This window comes from Octodon degus, unplaced genomic scaffold, assembly GCF_000260255.1.
Source record: "Octodon degus isolate 3935 unplaced genomic scaffold, OctDeg1.0 scaffold00141, whole genome shotgun sequence".
Taxonomy (NCBI): domain Eukaryota; kingdom Metazoa; phylum Chordata; class Mammalia; order Rodentia; family Octodontidae; genus Octodon; species Octodon degus.
In genome coordinates this window covers 421692-443073 of record NW_004524717.1, presented here as the reverse complement: position 1 = coordinate 443073, position 21382 = coordinate 421692, and the positions used below count along the sequence as shown (strand labels likewise).

The window sequence follows — 21382 nt, the reverse complement described above, 5'->3', positions numbered from 1 at the left end:
AGTGAGACCCTGTAGACGCTGTACTAAATACATTAAAGAAAAAAAGATTTACCTATTAGAAATGGTACTGCTATAAACAGTTGTGCAAATATATTGCTGTGGTATGATGCTTTTATTTTTTTTTTATTTATTTTTTTGGGGGGTAGAAATGTTGCTTTATTGAAGAAACTCGTGCCAAATTACTCTCATGTTTTTTAAAAAGTTCTAACAAGCATCCAAGAAGAAAACATATACAGTTTTCATAGGAATAAGAACAAACAATATACGGCTGATGATTGTCTTAAATGTTATTTCCTTTTTTAAAAAAAGTATTTAACTTTTCTCTTTTGGAGGAAATTATAAATAAGATTTTCTTACTTTATAAGAAGGAAGAACTGAGATTCTGGTTTTGATGGATATTAAATACAAAATACAAAATCCACACTCCAACCAAGATGAGGGGGGAAAAATAATTCTTCAATATTTTAGTTCTCATGCAATAAAATCCAGAGGTCTGTTGAAGCCACCTTTTCTGTTCATGTACTGCCTGTACTTCCTCTTCTGAGATACATTTGTGGCATATGCATTTGCAGACCCATCTACCTTCTTCCCTTTTGTGGAGTCAAAAGAGGCAAATCCCATTAACTTCATTTCTGTTTCTTCCTCTGTTTTGCCTTCTAAATCTTCCTCAGTAATCTGACGTTCTTTGCTTTTTGTTTCCTTTGTTTCTTTCTTTTCCTCATCTTTCTTTCAGGTGTGAAGGGGAAGGAGATGTGGATCTATGTCGCCGTGGACATCTGGAGCGCCGCCGGTGTGGGGACCTAGAGCGGCTTCTCCTGCGATCTCTCTCCCGCGATCGGGACCTCTCCCCGCCCTGAAGATCTCTCTCCCTGGAAGCAGATTGGGATCGCCTACGTTCCCTCAGCGGGGATCGGCTGCGGCTGCGGCCCACTGAGAGTCCTACTTCTCCTCTGATGTTTTTAATTCTTTTGGGAAGACACCCAGAAAGGGACTAGCTGGCTCAAATGGGACCTCTAATCAGTTGGTTTTGGGGAATCTCCATATACTTGTTGCATCAGTCTGAATTCCCACCAACAGTGAAGAAGTGTTCCTTTTTCACCACAGCCCCTTCAGCATTTGTTAACGGTTTGTTTTTTGGTACAAGCCATTCTTTCTAAAGTGAGCTGGAATCTCAGTGTTGTTTTAGTTTGTATTTCTCAAATGGCCAGTGATGTCAAACATTGTTTCATATACTTGCTTGTCAATTATATTCTTCACCTGAGAAGTGTATATTTATATCAGACGTGCATTTCTGGAGTGAATCTTTTAATCTGGAAGGCTTCATTTTTTTCAATTCTTTATATATTCTAGATAGAAGTCCTTTATCTGAGGGACAACTGGCTAATTATTTTCCCCAATATGTGGGTTATCTTTTCACTCTCTTGGTGATTTTTTTTTATATGTAAAAACTTTGTATTAAGATGAGGGCCCAACTGTTGATTCTTGGGCCGGCCGAATAGTTCAGCGGATTAAAGCGCCTGCTTACGGGGAGTTCAATCCCCTGGCCCGCCGTGCCGGCCCCACCCCTGGGGCACGCTGAGGCGGCAACTGAGACTGGGGGGAGCAGTGTGCGCCTGTAATCCCAGCACTTGGGGAGCTGTAAACAGGAGGATCACTACGAGTCCGATCTACGCAGTGAGACCCTGTACATCCTGTACACTCTGTCCTAAATACAAAAAAAAAGTTGATTCTTCGAAGCATTTCTAGTGTGGTTTGAGTTTTGTTCATGAACTCTCTGCCTACCCCAATGTCTTCAGGATTTCTACCTATTTTCTCTCCCAGTAGATTGTATCTGTTTTAATATTTAGATTTTGATCTATTGTGACCTTAATTTAGTGCTTGGTGATAGACATGGGTCTAGTTTTAGTCTTTAGCATCTGGAGAGCCAATTTTTCTAGCATCATTTGTTGAAGAGGCTATGTTTCTTCAGTGAACATGTTTGGCTATTTTGTCAAAGATAAGGTGGCTGAGTGTGTTTGTAGTTGTGTCTGCATCTTTTAATCTGTTCCATTGATCCTCGGGTTTTTTAATTAGTTAATTAATTAAATACAGTATTTCATTATACAGCTCAGACTCATAGTGATCCTCTTATCTCAGCCTCCTAGCACGGGGATTACAAGTGTGTGCCACCATGCCCAGTTTTGATGAACAGAATGATACAACCAGCATTCCAGGGCCAGCATGGCATGTGGTACTGGGGATCTAATGTGGGTCTTTGTGTTTACCAAGCAGGTGCTTACACTGCTGAGCTATTTCCCCAGCCCCAATCCTCAGATTTCTGTTTTTGTTTTGCTTTGATGGTAACATGCTGATTTTTATCACAGTAGCTTTGTAATATAATTTCAAGTTAGGTATTGTAATGCCTCCTGGATTGCCTTTGTTGCTTAGAATTGATTTTGCTATTCTAGGTCTCTTCTGGTTCCAAATAAATTTTAGAAATGTTTTCTGTAGGTCTTTGAGGCATGTTAGGGGTGGTATTTTGATGAGGATTGGCTAAGCATTTATCAATTTTAGTTATTCTTTCAAAGAACCAAATTTTATTTATTTGATACAGAATCTCACTAAGCAGTTCAGCCTCATAGTGATCCTCCTGTCTCAGCCTCCCCCTCAGTGTGCCCTGGGATGGGGCCAACATGGCAGGTCTGGGGATTGAACTCCTGGCTCCTGCATCTGCCTAAGCAGGTGCTTCAATCCCTGAGCTATTTGGCCAGCCCTCATTTTATGGCTATTGTTATATTTTGATCCCTTTTGCAATCACTAGCCATAATCCTTTCTTCAAGGTCTAAAAGTCTATCTTCAATTTTATGTAAGTAGTTTTGCCAGTTTTTAATGGAATTTCTTATTTCCTGGATGCTTGTTTGATTCTGTTTCATGCATTCTATTTCTTTCCTATGCTAATTTTTTAAAATTTCCATCCTTTTCCTATCATCTATTTTTAAAATCTGTCTCTTACTTTTTTCAGCAATTCCTTTTGAATTTTGACATTTATTTTTGTACATGAGAGATTATTTCTTATCTGATTTCCTCAGTAGGCTCATGGATTTGTTTCTTTACTTCAGTTGCTATTATTTCAGAAATTTCAGGTCTTTTTCCTCTATCTTGCCTGTTAGACTTGTTCTGAGTAGGCTGGAGGCCTGAGATTGCATCTGGTTTCTGTGTCTTTCTTACTGTTTTCTATTTCAAACATTTTTATTTGTTTTCTGTTTTGCTTCCTGTAAATTTTTGCAATAGAAAGCTATTGCTAGAATCAAGTCCTTTCTATGAAAAGTCTGTCCCTCATCGATGTCTTCTGCATGTGTATGAGGTTATTGGCTTTTGCATGTTCCAAGATTCTACTTTTCCAGTTATTTAAGAGTGAGAGGGCCACCAAATATCAGCGGATTAAAGCACCTGAAAGCAGGTTCAGGGGCTGGGAGTTCAATCCCCAGGCCTGTCATGCCAGCCCTGTCCCCAGGGTGTGCGGAGATGACAATTGAGACTGGGCATGGTGGCGTGCTCCTGTAATCTCAGCTCTTTGGAGGCTGTAAACAGGTGGATCACTAGGAGTCCGATCTAGTAGTGAGACCCTGAACACCCTGTAGACCCTTCCCTAAAATACAAAAACAAACAAACAAATGAGAAAACTGTATGTGATGGTATGCACCTGTAATCCCAGAGCTGGGGAGCCTAAAAACAGGAGGATCACTATGAGTCCAAGCTGTATAGTGAGTCTCTGTACCAAATATATTTTTTTAAAAAAGAGTGAGATATTGGTATTCGTTTGCCTCAGTCCCCAGTTCTTTGGTGCTTGGCTGTAATGAGCTTATTGCCCTGGAGCTTCCCAGTATTGTTACAAAAGGGAAGATATCTGATTACAACAGATATATATCCTAGCTAAAGTAGTATAATTAGCAATAACAATAGTATCAAGCACAGTTTAGAAAGTGACAAACTGTGATAGTTATTAAGTTTGTACCTTAAACCATAGAACCAAACCTACAAATATATAACTGAACCAATCATAAAATGGAGCTTCTATTCAAAGTGTTTCCCCGGGGCTGGGGAGATAGCTCAGTTGAATAAGCACTTGCCTGGCAAGTTCAAGGGCCTGAGTTCAATCCCCAGCTCTCAAAAAAAAAAAAAAAAAAAACACCAAAGTGCTTCCCTTGGTACACTGGTGTTACCTTATGATGGGGAGATTTAAGAAGGAAAGGAGAACAAACAAAGAGAACTGAAAAAAAAAAAAAAGGAGAAGCATGGCTGGATAGCAGTGTGATCATGCACACTTTGGGAGACTGGAGAAGTGGGCAGAAAAGGAACAATGAGGGAGTGAGCAAGGTACTGTCTGAACTCCTTTTCTGCTTTGAGGGGTGGTAGTTTTCTGTGGCTAAACTTCTCTCAAGCCATTTAGAAAAGAGAAGAAAGAAGAAAAGAAAAAAAGAAAAAAGAAAATAAAAACAAAGAAACAAATAAAAGAGAACAGGGGTGGCCATACTCTTACTTCTATTCTTCTATTCCGTGTCTGTCCCCAGCATCACACTGGCTCACCTAACTTACCACCTGCTGGCTCATATTGTTGTTATTGCTTCAGACTTTATGCCACTAGTACAACCTGTCTGTTCTGTGCATCCTTGTTGGGATCCTACTGTGCTGCTTTCATTCCCACTGGGCTCTGGGCCTTCCTGTGAGGTTCACCCCAGTTGTGTCAGCAGCAAGGGGAGAGGCCATTCTCTGGGCCTTCCAGCAGAGGTGATGGTGATGGGAGGGGCTGCTCTCTGTGCTATTTACCTGTTGCTGTTTGTTTGTTTTTTGCAGGGTTTTGTTTTTTTTTAGACAGGTTGCCATTTGTAATGTAGGCTGGTCTTGAAATCACTATGTAGCCCAAGCTGCCACTAACTCATGGCCATCCTCCAGCATCAGCTTCCTGAGTGCTAGGATTACAGGCATGTGCCACTATGCCCATGCCCATGGTTATTTTAACTGAACACAAATTTTGAAAACAACAGAAAAGATCTTTGTTCTGCCAAAGGAGCTCTTCCTTGTGATTATCATAACTGCAGACGAATCAGACACAAGGCTGCAGGCTTTTCCTTTGATATTAATAGCACTTGCAAATTTCATAATCTATCCTTTAATGTTACAATAGATTTTTTTCTTTCCAGAACATTTGATTGCCTAAGCCCCAGACCTGTGGGTCAATTTTAATTCCACATCTGTCCCTGCTCTCAGGTTCTAGTGCATCCCCTGGAAGAGGACACCTCCCCAAGATACTCAGAATCCTCAGCTCTCAGCTACCACCCTAGTCCAGGATAAGCTTTTTCTTTTCTGCATTTTCACAATAACTTCCATGCCACTTTCCCAGCTTCCCCTCTTCCTTTCCAATCCAAAGAAATAAAAAATGTGTGACAACTTTAGAACATGAGTCAAATCAAAAGCACTTCTATAACAAAGCTACTCGCAAGGTAACTCAGCCATCTGCGCACCTGTAACATTATAAATAGATGAAATAGGCTCTGATTTCAACCCAGTCATAGCTCCCCTTTTTGAGGCAGTAAGGATTGAACCTACAGCCTTCACACTGAGCTACATTCCCAGCCCTTTGTATTCTAAGACAGGATCTAGATTGGGATCAAAAGGGCCAGCGATATAGCTCAGTGGACTAAATGCTTGCTTAAGTAAGCACAGGGGCCAGGATTTGATCCCTGGCCCTGCCCCTGGACATACTGAGCTAGCAATGGAGTCTGGGCATGGTAACACACGCCTATAATCCCAGCACCAGGGAGGCACAAATCAGGAGGATCGCTACGAGTCCGAGCTGCATAATGAGACCCTGCACACACACACACACACAAAAAAAAAACAAAAAAAAAAAAAGCAAACAAAAAATAACCTAGATTGAGATCAAAGTTGTTATCTTCCTGCCTCAGCCTCCGAGAGCTGGGACCACAACCATGTGTCACCACACCTGGCTGGTCCTGTCACCAGTTAGTAGTTATAACTCCAAAGACCACATATATACTTCTTTGGTTACTGAAACTCCTGCTGAGGTTATCATTCTATTTTTTTTTTCTTTTTCTTTTCTTTTTTCTTAAGGAAGGGTCCACAGGGTGTTCAGGGTCTCACTACTAGCTCAGACTCATAGTAATCTGCCTGTTTACAGCCTCCCAAGAGCTGGGATTACAGGTGTGCGCCACCACGTGCATTCTTGAGGGTATCATTCTAACCCACTGGAAAATATAATACAGAAATGCAAAAGAAAGACAAAGAGAATATTCTGCAGTTGAGGAGCTCTGGGATGATACAATGTTCCTTGTGGAACAAAATACCTGGTCTCCAAAAACTCATGGCTTTTATTGGTATCAATCATGGAGATGAGTGGAGGTTGCAGCAAAGCACATAGAGAAAAAAACTTTGTGCCCATATCGGGAACAGAGGTTTCCAATTAGCAATACACATCTTTACTGCCAGGAGCATTTGTTTCCATTACAGCCAGCTCTACATATCTCAGTCAGTAGGTCGAAGAAGAGACCAGGGACGGGTTGTGGCAAGGGCTTTGTTTCTCAGGAGAGAACAGTATCCTGTCTCCCACATTTAGTACTTCCAAACACGTGAAATTTAGGAGACACATACAAACCATAGCACCCATACTGTTACTGTCCTGTTGGTGGTGAGTTTTTCTCTTGACCCACAAAGGATTACAAAGTAGAAAGTCAAAAGAGGACCAAGCAAAAGCATTTTATTGTAGCAGGAAAGAGGACCAAGCAAAAGTATTTTATTGTAGCAGAAAGCAGAAGGCATTTGTTGTAAAGTGAAAACCAACATCCCCCTGGTGAATGAGCCTGGAAGAAAGTGTGAATGTGCTGCCAAAGGAACTCTGTCTAGGGATTTTTATACACAAAAATGACTACGTCTTAGCCAAGTTGAGATCAACCTGTAGGGTTATGAGCAGGAAAGCTGGGACTTAGAAGTGGGCCTCAGGGTAGGTAGCAGGCATGCTTTTGTAGAAACAAAGATGTTCTCTTATTTTTCTTTCTTTATGTAGTTAGTATACGGTCTACGGGGTCTCATCATGTAGATCAGACTCATAGTGATCCACTTGTTTTCAGCCTCCCAAGAGTTGGGATTGCAGGCACATGCCACCACACCTAGTCTCAATCACTGTCTCAGTGGACCCCAGAGGCGGGGCCAGCACGGCACACTGGGAATCGAACCCTGATCCCTGCATCTGCCCAAGCAGGCACTTTAGTTGGCTGAGCTATCTGGCTGGCCTAGAAGGATGTAATTTCTGAAGTGGTTCTCAAAAGGCATCAAAGTCAACATATTCATAAGTTCAAAGTGATGATCTGGCCTTCATTTCTACTTGTTGTTCTTTTTTAAAAAATATATTTTATTTATATATTTATTTATTTATTTGGTACAGGGCCTTGCTATGCAGCTCAGACTTATGATGATGCTCCTATCTCAGCCTCCCCAGTGCTGGGATTACAGGCGTATGCCACTACACCCAGTTTCAGTGGCTGGCACAATGCACTTGGGGTTCTGGAGCCAGTATGGCATGAGGTACTGGGGATCAAACCTGGGTCCTTGCATTTGCCAAGAAGGCACTTAGACCATCGAGTTATCTCCCCAACACCTTCATTTCTACTTCTAATGAAAAACAGCTTAGTTCTGTTTCAGCCAGTAAAGGAAAGTATTGAACTCATTTGATAATTTTTACTGATTATGACTTTTCTAATTATTAGGAACACTTGATAGAAATCAATGGTTCCCTAATTTTTGGGTTTATAAATTTGGATTTCTGGACATATTTCATTAAGATAGTGAATGGCTGTAAAGCAAAACTACTTGAGTTAATTTAAAATTAGGCATAATAGGGTGACCAATTCATTTCCTTATCATTATATAGCATATATATATAATATAACATATATATTTATATGAAGAGAGAGAGAAAGAGAGAAGATATGGGGTAAGGGGAAAGAAGGGAGAATGTGTGGGGAAAGCAGTTATGGGAAGAAGGAGAGAAAGATGAAGAAGAGGACAGATGGAGGAAGAAAAGGAAGTGAAGGAAGAAAAGAGAGAAAAGAGAAAGAAGAGAGGAGAAAAAAGAGAAACAAGAGAAGAGGTTGTGTCTGGGATGGTCTGTGCTGCTATAATAGAACACATGAGGCTAAGTAACTTGCAATGATGCATATAAATGTGTTGGTTCAGTTCTGGAGGTGCGAAATCCAAGTCCATGAGCAGCAGGCTTGTTCATTCTGATTTGAAGATCGAGCCTTGAACAAGGTGCTCTGAGGAGCTATGCTTTGCCTTCACATAGTAAAATTCCCAAGCCAAAAGAGAGAGGGAAAGAGGGAGCAAACTCACCCTTTTATAATACAGTCACACCTTGGTAGTTGACCAAGTTAGTACTCACATTCGGATGCAAAACTTTTGCCCCAGAATTTTTCCTCTGTAGGGTGCCCAACACAACAACTAGAACTTACCAAGGTTGATAGCCTTGATACTCACTATCTTTTCTAGCCAAAACAAATTTTGATACTTTTCCTACCTTCCAGAACCAGTTAAGCATAAGTATCAAGGTTCCCTTGTGGCATTAATTCCCTACATGATACCAGAACTCTCAGGGGACTCAGTTACCTTTTAAGTGTCTCATCTCAATGTTCTTACACTGGCAATTAAATTTTAGCCTCTTTTAGAGGGAAACAAATATTCAAACTGTAGAAGATGGAAAAGGAGGAAGGGAGAAAGAGAAGGAATGAAGAGAGGGAGAGAGAAAGGGAGAATGAGGGAGGTATGAGAAGCTCAGAGACGCAAAATTAGAGAACAGGAAGCTCCACAGTGGACAAAGTATGGCTTGCTAAGAGTTGTGACATTCGAATCCTAACAATGATACAAAATTATGTCCTGTCCTCCCATTTTCCTTCCCAGTCAGAAACATTTGAAACTGTTTTGCTGCACCATGAGGAGGCATCAGGCCCCATGGGGAAGGAGGGGAGCAAGGCCACATGGTTCACCATTCTCTAACTTGGAAAATCATGAGATCACAAGGTATCAGGACTAAAACAAGCCAGAGAGGTCGTGTGGCATGCCCCCTAATCTCACAACAATTCTCGGGGAAAATGGAGGAAATCCAGGCCCATAGCTCTCTAGTTACTGAGTGACTCTACAAGTTAGTCCAGACTCTCTTGTATCCCACAGTGGTGTCTTCTGAGAATGAGAAAGTATCTAAGAGACAACTGAGAGGGTTAGGGTATACTTCAGTGGTAGAGAGCTTGCCTAGAATGAGTAAGATCCGGAGTTCAATCCCTAGGACCAAGGAAGACACATTCACCATGAGGTATGTGGGAAATTGACACAGTATAGCATCTGAGGCCATTAGTTGGTCCTTTGAGGGTATTAGCAGTATCATGGCCTTACACTCATGTAAACATTTTTAGCATCTTGTTTAAGAACTTGCAGCTTTCCAAGTGTGGTGGCCCTCTCTATGGGGGCCAGTCCCAAGGACTGACCAACTGTACATGTAAGTCAAATTATCATATTTGTATTTAATTATAATTGAATTATATTGAGTCCTCTGTGATTTTTTAATAGTAAAAAGTATAATTTACTGAATGTTGGGTAAGGCACATGCATGGGCTGATGCTAGCCTGCTGACCTCCTAGATAATGCATGGCTGTTTGTCATGAGTTGTCCACAGCCAGTGGAGCACCTGCATAACACAAGAATGACTTCCTTGAAATCCTCCTTTACTGGTAGCACCTGCCTCCAAATTCTCTATATTTAGAATGAAAAGCTCAATAAACATCAGCAGCCTCAACACTGGAACCACTGTTCTATACTTCGCATATGAGATAGCAACTTTGGAGCAAGAATATGCACAGACAAATGTCCTCTGTATTACCAAGGGAAAGGGCCAAAGCTAGGACTCTGCCAGCTGATAAGAGAGGCTTATATCAACCTAGGGACTGGTTCCAGGTACTCAAAGCCTTAAGCAACTTGGATGGTGTGGAAAACACTTTAGGGAAAAGGCCAGGGTGGTTACAACTCACCTAGAGAGTTAAGAGAGAGCTTGCTTAGAATGAGTTCTGGAGTTCAATCCCTAGGACCAAGGAAAATAAATTCATCCATGAGGTATGTAGGAAATTGATGCAGTATAGGATCTGAGGTCATTAGTTGGTCCTTTGAGGTATTAACACTACCATGTCTTATGCTCATGCAAACATTTTTAACATTTTGTTTAAGAACTTGCAGCTTTCCAAGTGTGACAGCAAACCACAATCCTGTAATCCCAGCACTTTAGTGGCTGAATTAGGAGGATTACTATGAGTTTGAAGACAGCCTGGGCTCTATAGTGAGTTCTAGGCCAGCCTGAACTACATAGCGAGACTCTGTCTCAAAAAAAAAAAAAAAAAAAAAAAAAAACTTTTAAATTTTTTTAAAAAGAAGTTACAGCTCCTACAGAATCTGGAATTTCAAAAGTCTTCCTGTAAGGTAGTGTTTGTAGGTGACTTCCAAGATGAGATTAACACCTCTCTCTTGGGGCTGTCTTTACTGTCTGAAAATATATGTGTGTTTGCTCTATAAAAGGTCCCACTGTGTTTTGAATGAAACTTAACCACAAGAACACATGTGGAAGGATCTGGAGATGACCCTTGGAGGGTGGCAGGGATTAGGTAAACTCATTGTAGTGGGTTGTCCATGATGGACCCAGTGGATCCATAGAAGAGAGGCCTGAACTGATACAGCGACTCCATCTCCCTGTGTGGCACTTTCCACCATATTAGGCACCCTCACCAGATGCCAGCGCCATGCTCTTGACGTCCCAGCCTCCAAAACCACAAGCCAAATAAATTTGAAATTCTTTACAAATTACCTAGTCTCGGGTATGTTGTTATAGCAACAGAAAACAGACTAAGAGGGGGCATATTTGTGTTTCAGCCAGAAAGAAGAGCAATGTTTCAGAAGCTGGTTACCAGCAATGCTACCGTAGTCAGTCTGAACAACAAAGCCTTAAAATGAGAGGCTGCCATGTCCTTTGCAATGGTCAGTCACCATGGCCTTGTAGCTTGGGCTGTAAATGGTTTCTAAAGAAAGGATATTGGGGCTGGTGAGATGGCTCAGTGGTCTAAAGCACCTACTTAGAACAAGCTTAGCAAAGCACAGAGACCACGGTTCAATCCCCCTGCACCACATGCCAGCCCGCCCCGCCCCCTGGTGGACTGAGCTGGCCACATGCGCACACACACATGCACGCTAAATAAATAAATATTTTTTTTTTTTTTAAAGAAAGGATATCACTTATGATGACTTGGTGAGCAAAACTGATCTTAATCCTCTAGAAGCCAAAAGGGTACACAACATCTGGATATATTTGTTTCTGCCTTTGGCTGGATCTGATCCACCCTTGAACCTCACCATTCCCATCAGGCACCATTTCTAGGTGCCCTTCAGGGTGTTGTAAGCTTTAAGTCTCAAAACCTTTCACCTGTTACTGAAGCTGCCTCATGACATTGTGCAGTCTCCTTCCTTCCTCCACAGGACTTGGATAGGGCTTGTTTTATTCCCCTCACAGCATCTATTCCTGGGGCCTCCTTTTTGCCTATTGATCAAATCACTCCTTCTGTCTAGCGTTCATTGTCTAGCCACACTCTTTCTCCCCCTCTTTCTTTACTGAGCACCCTCAATTCTTATTTCTGTTTGGTATTTTTGTCTTTCCAAGCCAACCCAGCCTTTGGCTATGTGCACATTTATCTGTCTGTATTCTTTGTCAAGAGCTGATACAGATTGCTATGGAAAATTGAGAAGGTTGGCTGAGGCCAGTGGCTCCATTGCTTGGGCCTGCAGTGAGGCAAAACCACATGGCGGTAAGGTATGGCAGAGGAAAGCTGCTCATCTCACTGTAACCAGGAAGCAGAGGGTGAAAGCACCCCTGAGGAAGGTGTTGGGGATGAGATATAATCCATTTCCTTCAGTGAGGCCTCACATCACATCTCCATCACCTCCCAATAATCTCAGCAAGTCAGTATCATTAGATTAAACTCCTGATGAAGATATTGCTTTCATAATTCAATCATCTCTCCAGGACACACTTTTGAACACTACTGCACTGGACTTAAGCCCTCTCAATTCCCCTAAAGAGTCTTAGGGGAATGACACATATTTTAAACCAGAAGATCATCTGCCAGGGAACAGGTTTGGTGATAAGAACTACAGAACCCCTTTTTCTACTTCAAGACTTTGCTTCATCAATGAATTCCAAGTGGTCTCAAACAATCTGTTCATCTTTTTAGCTTTCCTCATTCCTACGTCCCCTTAAGCACTGTCTCCTTCTTTTGATCACCAAATCACTGGAGATTGATTGGCTTGCCCAAAGGGGATCTGCTCTGCTCTTACTAAGCCCCTGAAGTATCTGTTTTGAGAGTAGCTAAAAGTTCTGATGCTTTGTCCAAATCCTCTCTTCTATCTCTCAGCTGGTATCATGAAAGTTGGATGTGGACTCCACTATGCTTTCCACAGACTGTTGGGGCTCTGCCTATGGACACAGATTAGTACCTAAATCTTTTCTAAGTTAGAATGACTTCCTCATCACTATGTCCATAGGATACTTTAAGTTCTTAATTAGAAGTGTAAACTAAGCAATACAGAAGCCATTATTTTATACAAGACTCTTCCACTGGGTCCTCAAAGACCAGACTAAAAGTCAAAATGCAGTGGCATACTAAAGTCCCAAATCAGCAAAACTAAGCTAATCACATGACTTTCCAAGATACCAGGAGACGGGGGAATAGCCTGTCTCATTACTTTTCTCTTGTTGCTGGGACAAAATACCTGACATCCAGAATTAAGGAAGGAAAGGTTTATTTTGCTCACAGTTAGTGGAGGTTTCAGTCCATACTAGGCTGGCTCCATGGCAGAGTGGCACATGGCAATGGGAAGCCTTTCATGGTGGTGGAAAACAGCAAAGAGCAGAAAGGAGCAATGGCTGCAGCAGCTAGCAAGCCTCCCTCCCTTCCTCACATTGTAATGCAGATTCCCCACCCCAGGGCAGATGTAGCAATCACCCGCATAATCTGTGCATTGGATCATGAAGTGATCGCAAACTCTAGAAGCCACCCCAATGACTGCATGAGGCTTTGGGGGGACAACTAGGCACGAACCCTAACCCAACCAAATTCTCTAAAAAGGCTAATACTGATTGGTGTGATTTTGGAGAAGGGGGTGCAATTCAGTGGTAGAGCATTGTCCAGCACTAATGAGGCTCTTGGTTCCATCCCAGGACAGAGAGACAGAGAGAGAGAGAGAGAGAGAGAGAGAGACAGACAGACAGACAGAGAGCCCTTCTTCATCTATAACTAGCCTATGCCTGGAAGTGCACGCTTCTCATCCCAGTACTCAGGAGACTGAGACAAGAGGATTTTCTCAAGTTCAAGCCTAGCCTGAACTTCATAGTGAGTGTAAGGACACCCTGTCTTTAAAAACAATAGGAGCAAAAGCAGTATCTTCCGTTCAGCTCATTGGCACATCTATTCAGTTGTTGGAATAAAGTGTTGCTCAATTCTAAAATTAAAAAACAAAAGACAATTGTGATCTTTAAACTGAAAATAGGTCAAGAAAGTGAATTAGAAGCAAACTGTACTCACAGATTACTCTGGAATATTCATCCAAAGCAACATGTGTCTATGGGAAGAAAAGTACACAGAAAATAACGAGACTACAGCATTATTAGCATTAGCACCCAACCTTCTTTGACAGCACAATTTGCTCAGTACATACTGAAAACTAGTTATAAGACATTACACTAAAGAGGATTAAACTATCACAAGACAGGCTGGGTGTGGTAGTGCATACCTATGACCCCAGCACCTGAGAGACTAATGTAGGAGGATAATTGTGAGTTTGAGGCCAACCTGAGTTATGTAGCGAGTTCAAGACCAGCCTAAAGTACATTGTGAGATTTTTTTTTTTTTTTTTTTTTTTTTTTTTTTTTTTGGTGGCACTGACATTTATTAGGATGCACCAATTAGGATACAGATGCTGGGGCTTTTGATGTACAGGGCCCAGATGTTCCACCAATTCTTCTTGAGCAGTGACACCAGGAAGTTGACGACCAGTTGGATAGTGTACACAAATTCATCATCTGTCATCTTCACATGACCAACAGCCATAGCCAGACACAGGATCTTCTTCATCTGGAACTTGATCATGGACTTCACTTCATCAACTCTGGCCACCATGTTTTCGTTGTGGGTCAGCAGGGAAGGGAACTTGCCAGCGTTATTAAGGCAGGCTCCCAGGATTCACGGAATCTGCTTGATCAGACTCAGAAGACAGAAAGGCGTCGTACTTCTTGGCCAGCTTTTTAACCAGCTTCTTATTCTTACTGAGCTTCTTCAGAGCCTCGATGTCCATGTGGGGGATGTCCACGGCCTTGGCCTTGTCTCAGTGCTACTGGTCCCCCAGGACGCACACGGAGAACTTAGGGCAGGGCGTGGACTTTCAGCCTGATGGTGTCCAAGAAAAGCCTGTCCGTCTAAGGGTCATCTTTTGTTCTTTCTTTCTTTCTTTTTTAATTTTTTTTTATTTTTGTTTTTGGGGTCTATAGGGTGTTCAGGGTCTCACTACTAGATTGTATTCATAATGATCCGCCTGTTTACAGCTCTGAAGAAGCTCATGATTCCTTGCACTGAGGAAACCGGAAAAGAAGCAAGACCTTGTCTTTAAAAAAAAAAAGGAAATATAAAACCCATCTTTTCCTCCCGTGTACTAATGCTGTATCTTTCCCAAAGGGTTAAAACGTACAGATACTTTTATCTAAATCCAAAGAACATTCTTAAAAAGTAACATCACTGCATTTAATTTTTATATAATGCATTTGAAAAAATGTTTTCTTAGATGTTGATGGTATGAAAATATATACATGTTTACATGTTACTTATAACATACACATTATTTACCTGTAAGAAATTCCAGAATGGGGGCCGGGGAGATGGCTCAGTGGAATAAGCACTTCCCTGGCAAGCACAAGGGCCTGAGTTCAATCCCTGGTTTAAAAAAAAAAAAAAAAATTCCAGAATGACGGCATGTTTTACTCATGATTCTCAATGTAGCTGAGAAGTAGGGCCAGATGGATGTTGTACACAACATAATACAACATAATACAATATAATAAAAGAAATTGACAATCTGTGATAATAATCATTATCACAGATTGTCAATTTCTTTTTGCCATCTGTCACCATACGTACAAGCTTTGTACAAGCTTTGTAGTTTATAAATGTACACAACACAATAAAAGTACAAACGGTGCTCGCTTCAGCAGCACATATACTAAAATTGGAACAATAAAAGTACAAACACATGACACACTATTTTATTTATTTATTTATTTATTTATTTATTCATTCATTTATTACTGTGTCAGAAATGTGTTTTGTTTTTCTCACTGCACTGACTATAAAATTTCAGAAATTTTCTTTACAGGAACAAAATAAGCAATGATGAGTTTCATAGGGAAAAATCAGGGAGCAGGAATGATAACAAATATTAATGACTTCCAGGGAGACGGTGGCATTTCTGGGTGGATGGCAGAGTGGTAGCAGCAACAAACTGACTTCTCCAAGATCCCACATGCATGCGCTGGAGAATAACAACTTGCTGGAGAGAGGAAGAAGGGAGGTTGATCTCCAGGACCCAGGAAAGATCTGAAGGAAAAATTGGAATCTGAAGAAAAAGCGAGGAGACAGACTGCAAATCAGAGGGAAAAGGCAAGCTGCACCCACCCACCCACCCGTGAACTGCTCTCAGCTCATGCTATGACAGAAGAGTATAGAATCGACAAAGAAGGCATGGTGAAGATTTTGGAGTGCAGAGGCCTCCAGGAAGAGACCCACCAGGGAGCAGAGTAGCAGGGGCTGCGTGCTAAGGCCTGGTGATGACGATTCCAGTTCGGGCAATAGCCCGGTCCCCTCCACAGAAAACTTGGTTGGACACACTCTTAGGGAGGTGCCCTCAAAGCAGCTATGGGGATGGCTTTGTCTCAGGGCTCCCAGTATTAGAATCACATGGCAATCAGGTGAGTGATGGTCAGAGGAGACAGCCTGGATCTGGGAGCCGTGGGTGTGCTGCTGAGGGACACCAGAATTGCTGGATCAGCCTGAATTTGTGTGGGGTCGAAAGCACCAGAGTTGGCTCCCTGCTCGAACCCTATTGAGGCTTGCTGGAATTGTCCTGCCTAATCCTACTGCAGACCTACAAAGTCTACCCAGCACAGATCTGGGTAAACATTACCACAAAACTATAGCCACAGGGGCCGGGGAGATGGCTCTGTGGAATAAGCGCTTTCCTGGCAAGTGCAAGGGCCTGAGTTCAATCCCTGGTTCCACAAAAACAAAACAAAACAAAAAAGAAAAACACAAAAAACTATAACCACAGACTTAAGGACAAAAGAAATTTCTTTTTTTATTCTTTGTTATTTAGATGTTTTGGTCGTTTTGTTTTACTTTGTTGTATTCCTTTTTTCTTCTCTTTTGTCAATTGTTTTTATTTTTATGAGAATTGTTTTTAATTTTTTGTTTTTGTTTTTTCTTTTTTCTTTTTCTCCCGCCTTATTCACCAGTTTGCCGAAGGTTGAGTAATCTTTTGCATGTGTGCCTTGCTTATAATCTCTTTCTCTTATTTCTCTATTTTTGAGAGAGAGAGAGAGAGAGAGAGAGAGAGAGAGAGAGAGAGAGAGAGGTGTGTGTGGCCAGCTCAGCCCACCAGGGGGCAGGGCTGGCTGGCATGTGGTGCTGGGGGATTGAACCGCGGTCCCCGATGCTTTGCCGAGCTCGTTCTAAGTAGGTGCTTTAGACCACTGAGCCATCTCTCCAGCCCAAAGGAATAATGGGTTTTTTGTTATTTTTTTTTTCTCCTCGAATGCCTTCAGGGCACTTTTGGCTGGATGGAATGTTGTGGGGATCAAACTGGAGCAACCGGAGGCTGACAGCTTTGTGGAAGCAGTCACTTAAAGAACTGAGCTATGGCCAGGTCCACAGATGGCAAATTAATCATGATCACAGTTTGTCAATTTCTGGACTGTGCTTGACACTATCCACACTACTAATTGTACTACTTTAGCCAAAATGACAGAGTTGCTGTGATTAATTGTTCGTATCTGTATGAAAATACTGTCATTGTCTGTACGGTGCACAGCCAAAGATGTGACTGCTAGAACAGGCACCAACCTTTAAACATTATGAAACAAAACAATCAGAATATAGTACAGACTCACAAGCCAAAAGCTTGTAGAAGACTTCTATGAAATGTACTCATTTCCTAAGGAGGTCTTAGTGCTTGTCACAAAGCTACCAACCATAAACAACTTACAAACAAATTTTGATAACAGAAAATGAGAAAATATGGAAGCAAGATGCAACCCCAGACTTTCAGCTTGCCCAAGGCAAATCTAGAGGGCAATGAAAAGATATCCAGCTAAACTATCTGAAATGGTTGCAGCAGAAGTAGCAAAGCAGATGAACAAGGCTTTAGAAAAAAGCAAATCAGAACCATTGCACAGTTTACTGAAGAGATGATGATCACAGTGAGGGGTATGGTCATTGAGTCCAGAGTAAAAACACATTTTAAAAATAAAGAACGTTAGGAAAATGATGGAAACCATAAATGCACAGCATAGGAAAGAACTGGAATCCATAAAACAGATTTAAACATATGTGTAGGAGGTTACAAATTTAGTTAAAAATGTACAGCCAAGGTGTGGTGGCATACACCTGTATCTCAGCATTCAGGAGGCTGAGGTGCAAAGACCACTGTGCCTTTGATGCTAGCCTAGACTACATAGTGAGACTCTCTCAACTAAAAACAAAGGTATACACAGCAGAATCAATCAATATGAAGATAGAATATCAGATCTAGAAGACATGTTTGTGATTAACAACCACCAAATGAAAGACTTCTTAAAAATAGCAAGGGACAGACTGGGGAGATAGCTCAGCAGTCTAAGCGTCTGCCCTGCAAACACAAGGACCCAGGTGTGATCCCCGGTACCACATGCCATGCTGGCTCTGAGCCAAGCCAGCCACTGAAACCAGACGTGGTGGCACACACCTGTAATTCCAGAGCTGGGGAGGTTCAGACAGGTGGATCGCTATGAGTCTAAGGCTGTGTACTGAAACCCTGTACCAAATAAATAAATGAAAATAACAAGGGAGTATAAAAATAAATCCAAAAGTTACATGGTACAAAGAAGAATGACATAAGAGTAATCAGAATCAATGAAAAATCAGAGGAAAGCACAAAGGATATTTAAAAAAATTAAAAATTGCTCACAAGAATAATAGCAGATAGACTAGCCAGGTAGCTCAATGGACTAAAGAGCCTGCTTAGGCAGACACAGGGACCAGGGTTCAATCCTTGGTGCTGGCCTTGCCTGCAGGGTGTGCTGAGACAGTGATTGAGATAGGGCATGGTGGCATGCACCTGTAATCCCAGTGTTTGAGAGGCTGAACACAGGAGGATCACTACGAGTCTGATTTATGTAGTGGGACCCTGTAGACCCTTACTAAATGCATAAAAAAAAGAATAATAGCAGGACACTTCCCAAGCATGGAAAAGGATTTGACTTACAGATAATTGAGGCACATAAAGTGCCAATAACTACACAAAGGCATGTAATATTAAAAGTTTCAAAAATTCAACACAAGAGCAAAATATTAAAAGCTGTTTGAAAACAACAAACAGATCACCTATAAAGGAAAACCCATCAGAATCACAGCAAACTTCTCAACACAAAGCATTAAGTCAAGGAAATCTTGGAATGAAGTATTTCAAGACAGAAAAGAAAACAACCTTCAACCCAAATTGATGTGCTTGGCAAAAACTCTTTCACACTTGATGGCGAAATAAGAGACTTCTGTGATAAAGAAATTCATAGGTACCAAACTAGGAGGTAAAAGTTCTAAAAAAAACTTTCTAAGATAGTCTAGAAAAGTACAGTGAAGACGTCAATTCCATGAAGTGTAATAAAATGAACCTACCAGGCAAAGCAAGCAATTAAACAGAAGAGATACAATGGGAGCCAACAACAAGAAATTAATATGACCAGGATACGTCAATACACATCAGGTACAACCATTAATGTGAATCATCTCAGTTCAATAAGCAAAAGAAACAGATTGGCATAATAGATCAAGAAACAAAATTCAACAAAACACTGCATACAAGAAATACACCTAGCTCCAAAAACAATTCATTGCCTGAAAGTTAAATGATGGAGAACAATAATCCATGTGGTGCAAACCTGGAAAAAAAAAAAAAAAAAAAAACAGGGGTAGCTATTTTATTAGCATGTTTCAAGCAAAAACTGATTACAGGAGGAAAACGTCACCACATGCTTGTTAAGGGACTTCAAGAGGAAGTGATAATAATCACAAATACATATGCACCAAATGTTGATGCACGCACACACACAAAATACAAATGATATGAAAATTTTAAAAAATCAGATAAACACCAATACAATTGTAATATGGGACTTCAATACCTAACTTTCACTAATAGAGCAATTAGATACAAAAAAATCACGTAAGAAATATCAGAGCTGAACCAAATCTTTGGCAATTGAACTTAGTAGATATCTATGGACTATTCCACTCAACAACAGAATACACGTTCTTCTCAGCAGCACATAGGACCATATACTAGCTCACAGAACATGTTTCAGTCAATGAAAAGAAATCAAAATTCCCCATACATATAATCAGATCATAGCGTAATGAACTTGGAAATCAATGGCAAAAGAAACCACAAAAATTACACAAATACATGGAAATTGAGCAATACCCTCATGAATAACCAACAAGTTACAAATGAAATAGTTTCAACAGTTAAATGACAATGACAATACAACCTACTAGAATTTATGGGATATAATGAAAGCATTCCTATGAGAGACATTTATAGCAGTAAATTACCACATCAGAAATGACAAAATATATTTTTTTAAAAAACCAGGGAGCTCAAACAAATAACCTAATGTTGGACCTCATGCATCTAGAAAAAGAATAGTGAGTAAAGTCCAAAGTTCATACAAGAGAGAAAATCGTGAAGATAAGAACAGAAATTAATGTAATGGAGACTAAGAAAAGAAGGAAAGAAATGACCCAAAGCCATATAAATAGAAATGAAATCAGAGAAATCACAATAAATCCTTCAGAAATCCAAAGGATCATCAGTATCTACTTTGAAAACACTCTAATAAAATAGAAAATTGAGAAGAAATGGACAGGTTCCTAGACATATGACTTACCAAAACTGAATCAAGAAGTTATAAAATTTCTAAATAACGTAATATCAGTGAACAAAATTGAAGACATAATAAGAAAAATCTACCAACGCCAGTTCACTGATTATTTCTACAAGAAATTTAGAAAACTATTGCTACAGTGAGGACGTCAATTCCATGAAGCCTAATAGAATGAATCCACCAGGCAAGGCAATGCAGATCTTTAATTAAAGTGAAAGGGAGGGGCCAGAGAGATGGCTCAGTAGAATAAGCACTTCCCTGGCAAGCACAAGGGCCTGAGTTCAATCCCCATTCTGCAAAAAATAAAAATATAAATAAAGTGAAAGGGAATCAATATTCCCAAACACATTCCTGGAAGCAGTACACTTATACCAAAACCAAAGAGAAGGATCCAACCAAAAAAGATAACTGCAGACCAATATCATACTGAACATGGATGCAAAAACCTCAGCAAGATACTGGAAAACAGAATGCAGCAGAAGAAGATTATACACCATGTAGGATTTTTCTCAGGGATGCAGAGATGGTTCAACATACACAAATTAATAAATGTAATTTGCCACATCAACAGAGTCAAGGATAAAAATAGCATGATCCACTCAACAGAGGAAGTGAAATTATTTGACAAGTGCAACACACATTCATGATAAAAAAAAAAAAAAAACAAAGAAAACTGGAATACAGCATCGTTATCTCAATCTGATAAAAGCCATCTATGACAAATCAACAACCAACATCATACTAAATTGTCCAAAATTGAAAGCTTTCATCCTAAAATGAGGCACAAGAAAAGGATGCCCACTATAACCCCTCCTATTTAATATAGTTCTGGAAATATTAGCCAGAACAATTAGACAAGAAAAAGAAACAAAAGGAATATTTATAGAAAAAGAGGAAATCAAACTATCATTATTTGCTGATTACATGATTTTCTACATAGAAGACTCCAAAAACTTCACCCAATGAGTTCCAGAATGCTACCTTCCCTGTAGCATATGTGTTGATTCAACCTGCTTACATATGGATCCCCTTTAATGCTACGGACGAGGCGTCCGCAGTCTC

At 40.7% G+C, this 21382-nt stretch overlaps 2 pseudogenes; both read right to left on the bottom strand.

Moving 5' to 3' along the window:
* Positions 1 to 471: 471 nt before the first annotated feature.
* On the bottom strand, positions 472 to 6439 carry LOC101584345 (annotated as a pseudogene).
* A 7588-nt stretch (positions 6440 to 14027) lies between these two features.
* On the bottom strand, positions 14028 to 14562 carry LOC101583965 (annotated as a pseudogene).
* Between the last annotated feature and the right edge of the window lie 6820 nt (positions 14563 to 21382).